We start from the raw sequence: 6,606 nt of genomic DNA, 5'->3' as shown, positions 1-6,606 counted from the left end.
CAAGGGTGTCACATCTAATGTATTGTGGATATGACTACTTATAATGTCTAGAATAATTGTCTGACTCAGACTGGAACTGAGTCCCAAAGATTGTGTCTGCTTCATCCATTGAATTATCTTAGTATCTAGAAAAAGTATCTTCATTTATTAGGTGCTTAATATATATTGTTAAATGAATGTACCCCAACCAGGTATCTGAGTGGGCCTTGGGCTCCCCTGCCTGACTCCAGAGATCCCTAATCTGGCATACCAAGGGCAAACACCAGCTATCTGGAATCTCAAAAGTACTTTGCAAAAGGGAAAGCAGTTTGATTTCCACATGCTTTTCCAAACTCAGAAAGTCCACAGCCAGTGAAGGATAAGTTAAAGAGCTTCCACATTGGGGAGAGAGTTATACTAAGCATGAAGACACACAACATGTCTAGGAGCTCTCTTTCTTTCTTTCTTTCTTTCTTTCTTTCTTTCTTTCTTTCTTTCTTTCTTTCAAGTTTTTTTTTAATTTATTCATGAGACACACACACAGAGAGAGAGAGAGAGGGAGAGAGGGAGAGAGGCAGAGGCACAAGCAGGCTCCATGCACGGAGCCTGATGTGGGACTCGATCCCAGGACTCCAGGATCATGCCCTGGGCCAAAGGCAGGTGCTAAACCACTTAGCTACCCAGGGATCCCCTAGGAGCTCTTTCTACAGAGCCAGGTTCCAGGTAAACACCTGCCATGGCGTATCCCATGATTTCCTACAACAACAATCTATGGGGTTTATGGTCCTAGCACCCCCTTTTTCAGAAGAGCAAAGTGAACCTCAGAGAGGTTCAGTGATATTCCCGAGATATACAATCAGTAGGAGGGAGACTCACCATGGTGCTGTGCAAGGGGTAGGCACTCACGTATTGAACTGCTAGTCTGGGACCTGTTGGGGTGGTGAAAGCTTAGTATGTGCACAGGAAAGTGATGATGTAGGAGGTGTTTCTATCCTGGAATACTGGTACCAGGGATTGATTCCTTTTTATATTGGATGGACAAGGAGGGACATTTAGCCAACCACATCAGCATGAACCACCAGCAAGATCAGGGTTTAGAGCTCAAATCAGACTCTCCCATCATTTCAGGAACCTGTTGTGGCCTGGCCTGCACTGGGCCATCCTAGGCTTTCCTGAGTTACCTTAGGATACCTCCTGACAAATGTCCAGCAGCTTCAGGGATCAGGGCTGAGCCAATGTCTACAGTGAAAGAAAAGTCTCTGAGCCCCCAAAAGTAGAGACACAGCAAGAGAACATCTTGTTCTCTTGAATGCCTCCAGCCAAGTGAGCTGGAGAGGGAACTGTCCTATGAATGTGGGTTTTCTGTGTTAGGAATGGTAGGAATTTGTGCTGGTTATGCTAATTAAGCTTGCACATAGATAGGACTGGGTGAGTCCACAAATCTGTACATGATTAGTTAAAAACCAATTCCCATGATTCATTAGTCAGGAAAGATCTTCACTGAGATGGGTGAATATCTGGGTTGGTGTACCGCAGTCATTCAAAGTTCCTAGACATTCACAGCTTTGACTATGAGAATGACCAAAGTTCATGGTTGTTTATTGGCTTCAGCTGCAGGGAAACACAGTGTTACATTAATATCTCCTAGGCAAATGCTATTGCAAATGGAAAGTTTCAAGAATATTTTCAGCTTTGAGAAATGGAAAGTCCAACTCCAAATGACTTAATCAATAAGGAAATGTTTTGGCTCAGGTTATGGAATAACCAAAAGTGGGGTGATATTCAAAGTTAGGTCAGGCAAGCAGCTGGGCTCTGTTTCACCTTGAATTCCTTGCTCTGCCCTCTTCTGAGTAGTGGTTTCATCTCTAAGCGGAGACCAAGAAAGCTATAAACTGGAAAACTACCTAGAAGACCGGCAGAATTATGAAAAATTAATAAATGTTTGTTGTCTTAGGCCATTGAGTTTGGAGTGATTAGTTAAGCAAAAGCTAACTAATATATGCTCATTCCTGAGGCAATCATAAGTGGGGGGAGTTATATTACTCTTTTTTAAAAGATTTTATTTATTTATTCAGGACAGAGAGAGAGAGGTAGAGGGAGAGAAGCAGGCTCCATGCAGGGAGCCTGTTGCAGGACTCAATACCAGGACCCCGGAATCACGACCTGAACCAAAGGCAGATGCTCAACCACTGAGCCACAGGTGCCCCTACTCTTAAAAATCTTTTACGGTTATTTATTTAAGCGATCTCTACACCCAGTGTGGGGCTTAAACTCACAACCGTGAGATTAAGAGCCACATACTCTGCTAGTGGAGCCATCAAGGCACTCTGAATTATATTACTTTTTTTTTATTTTTTTTTTCAATTTTCATTTATTTATGATAGAGAGAGAGAGAGAGGCAGAGACATAGGCAGAGGGATAAGCAGGCTCCATGCACCGGGATGCCCGATGTGGGATTCGATCCCAGGTCTCCAGGATCGCGCCCTGGGCCAAAGGCAGGCGCCAAACCGCTGCGCCACCCAGGGATCCCTATATTACTTTTAAGTGAATTAAGAGACTCTCTCAGAGCTGGGGTTAGGACCTGTTTCCAAGACATCCATGACTGTGTAGAAGAGAGTTGGATCTCTAAATAGAATAGTTTTGACAGGAAATAAAAGAAGAGAAAATGCATACTGAGTTTGACAATTAATAATAATTACTAAATACATCAAGCTTTGTGTTGCTTCTCTATACAAAAAGGAAAACTAAGGTACCATTAAAAGGATGTCTCATAGGAAGCAACACATATTTCTGTGTAGTGAGTGTGTCATGAGCCTGGGTGAGAGTGCAGATGAGAAACCAAAACTTGGATTTCACTAGAGCAGGGATCAACAAACTTTTTCTGTAAAGGATCAGATAGTAAATATTTTAGGTTTTGTGAGCCTTACGGTCTCTGTCACAGCTTCTGCCTTTTTTTTTTCTTTTTTTAAGATTTTACTTATTTGAGAGAGAGAGTGCGAGAGAGTGAGCACAAGTAGGGGGAGGGGCAAAGGGAGAGGGAGAAGCAGACTCCCTGCTGAACAGGAACACTCCCCCACCCCCACTGGCCCCAACTTGGGACTCTATCCCAGGACCCTGGGATCATGACCTGAGCTGAAGGCAGACACTTAACTGACTGAGCCACGCAGGCACCCCTTTGTAGTGTGACTCTACTTTTGTAGTGTGAAAGCAGCCATAGGCAAAAATAAATGAATGGGCATGACTTGTTCCAATAAAACCATTTTACAAACAAGTGGCTAGATCTGGCCTGAGGGTCATAGACTGCCACCTTTGTAGGAGACAAGCAACATGTGATACACGTAATTAGCTACCACCCAACATGCACATCTGTATTGTGCATTTCATGTAATTTTGGCGGGAGGAAAGCTGAGTGACTAGCAGTAATGGAGAGAAGCAGTAATACAGTATTGTACATTGGCTGCTACATGTACCCTGATATGGGACGAAGTTTTTTTTTAAGATTTTAAGATTTTTAAAATATATTCATGAGAAACACAATGAGAAACACACACACACACACACACACACAGAGAATCACAGAGACACACACACAGAGAGAGAGACAGAGTGAGAGAGACAGAGACAGGCTCCATGCAGGGAGCCTGATGCAGGATTCCATCGATCCCCGGTCTCCAGGATCACACCCTGGGCCGAAGGTGGCACTAAATCGCTGAGCCACCCGGGCTGCCCCTGAAGAAGGATGTCTTAATCGCTATTTGTTTTTCAAAGATAAACTTATAACTCTGTGCCTAATTTTCTTTACATAACCTGCTGAAAGGAATAAAGTTAGGTACACTGCTTTCTGTAGAGAAGTACCATGTATCTTTGAGGGTGTCTCATTCTTAAATTTTCTTGGGAAGAATGCTGAGTTATCAACAATTATATTTCACTTGAGAAACAATCATCTTTTTGATCCATTGTGAATAATGCTCGATTACCCAGGTTCAGGACCTGAGCCAAAGGCAGATGCTCAACCACTGAGCCACTCAAGTGCCCCTGGTTATTACTTTTTAATTGTGTGTTGAGGTTGGAGGTGTCTCACCATATCTTTTAATATTTAGTGCTTCATAAGATCTTCTTATATCTAGCACTGGCTGTATATTCTGTGTTGTCCTCTTGAGAAGGAGACCTGAGTTACTAGCAAGGGTCTCTCACTTAGATTTTATATATGTATATATTATATATATTTTGTATATAATATATGTTATAATAATGTATGTATATATAATATATAAATGGTGTGTTCATGTTATTTGTTTTGGTGAAGAACAAAAATGCCTGAATTTTTAGTAATTATATCACACAGAGAAGGGAAATTCATCTCTGTGGACTTTATGTTTCCTGTAACCTGGTCGGATTGAAAAGCTGAATTACTAGTAGATTTATCTTTCCTAGAGACAAAAATTTTAGGTGTGTAAACCATACTTTTTCATATATTCTCCTTGAAGAAGTAAATCAGTTGGGAAAGCATTTGGCTGCATTAAAAAACAACAACAACAACAAAAAAGCACAACCAACTAGGGAAGATAGGCCAAAAGGTGTCCAGGAGAGGCAGTCTGTGGCTGGTGTAGTAACTAAAAACCATGCCCTTCTTTTTCTTCAGTCATGCCATTCTTACAATGTGATTGGCATTTTCATGCTTGCACCTCATGGTTACAAGTTGACTGATGCATCATTAGCCTCAAAACTGTGTTCCAAGGAGGGAAAAGTGAAAAGAACAAAAAACATTTCCCAACTGAGTTCATTCTTTTTAATTAGGAAAACGGTGTTCTGAAAGCTCCACCCATAAGCACTGTATATTTATCTCTTAGTCCAGAACTGTGTCATATGGCTAGCTGCAGCTAAGAAGAAACTTGAGAAATCTGGGCACAGTGCTACCCTGAATAAAGATTTGGGTTGGTTGGTAAGGAAAATGATAATGGATACTTTATGGGCAACATGTATTGTTCACCATGATGTCCTTTCTAAAATGGTGATTGTTGGATCTAAAATCGGTGTATATAGTTCTGGCCTCTTTAGATATGGTGTAATGGAAAAGGAGAAGATGTTGATAAGGACAATTTAAATCATGGAGAAGGAAGGGAAATGGTCTGCTGTAACCTGCAAAGGGCACTAGGTTTGGAGGTTGAAATTCTAGCCTTCTGATCTGATTCTTTTATTTTTATTTTTTAATTTTTTTTTAATTTTTATTTATTTATGATAGTCACAGAGAGAGAAAGAGAGAAAGGCAGAGACATAGGCAGAGGGAGAAGCAGGCTCCATGCACCGGGAGCCCGACGTGGGATTCGATCCCGGGTCTCCAGGATCGCGCCCTGGGCCAAAGGCAGGCGCCAAACCGCTGCGCCACCCAGGGATCCCTGATTCTTTTATTTTTAATAAAATATTTTATTTATTTATTCATGAGAGACACACAGACAGAGGTAGAGACATAGGCAGAGAGAAGCAGGCTCCATGCAGGGAGCCCGATGTGGGACTCGATCCTGGGACTCCAGGATCATGCCCTGGGCTAAAGGCAGACGGTCAACTGCTGAGCCACTCAGGTGTCTCCTGATCTGATTCTTTAACTTACAATCTGTGTGATATTGGTTGCATCAGCCTTAGCCTTTTTTCCTTGATGGTAAATTTGGCACAGAGTGTTACAGAGAAAGGGAAAAATAGATACTGGGTGAGAAATTTTGAATAGTATTGGTGGTTGTATCTTGCATAGAAAAACAAGACATCTTTATGGCATATTCTTCATGTAATCTCTTTTTGAAGGGTGGTTAAATATGATTTACCAGGAGTTTCTATTTTCCAATAGGAAGTAACATTCACCTATTTAGAGTGTGTGCCTTGGGTAATATGGGGAAAGAAAGATGATTTTCCAGGTTTTTTTCCCAGTAGTTTTCCCTCTCCTGTAAGAAATATACATCTACGTGGAGGAACTACTTCATGTAACATGTTGGAACATAAACTATAACCAGGTATCCTATCAGCTATGAATCTGGTGATATTGAATATGAAACTCTTTGTCTTATGTTGTTGGTATTCTTCAAAAATTTCATAATTTTTTGGGTCTATTTATGTTTAGGGATGAAACTCTAGATAGATCAGGATCAGTATTCAAAGTGCCTTTCTCAGCTCAAGAAAGAATTCTGATTCTGGTGGTTTGGTCAGTCATTTATGAAGTATGTATTGAGTGCCTACTTTTTTAAAAAAAGATTTTATTTATTTATTCATGAGAGACACACATGCACAGAGAGAGAGAGAGAGAGAGAGAGAGAGGCAGAGGGAGAAGCAGGCTCCATGCAGGGAGCCTGGTGTGGGACTCAATCCCGGGACTCCGGGATCATGCCCTGGGCCTAAGGCAGACACTCAACCGCTGAGCCATCCAGGCGTCCCATGGGTGCCTACTTCATGTCAGCTACTGTTCTGGATGTGGTTAGACAGTGTGAGTAAGAGAGAGAAGGTCCCTACCTTCATAAAGCTTATATTCTACTGAAGGAAACAGCAGATGTATAGACTGAGGTGAGTAGATGGGAATATACCAACTAGATGGTCCTTCCTTTTGGATGTTCACAGACTTGCTGAATTTAATTTATGGCATTC

The sequence above is a fragment of the Canis lupus genome, chromosome 20 (genome assembly GCF_003254725.2).
Source record: "Canis lupus dingo isolate Sandy chromosome 20, ASM325472v2, whole genome shotgun sequence".
NCBI lineage: Eukaryota > Metazoa > Chordata > Mammalia > Carnivora > Canidae > Canis > Canis lupus.
The sequence above is the reverse complement of the archived record's forward strand: the minus strand, read 5'-3'. Positions refer to the sequence as shown.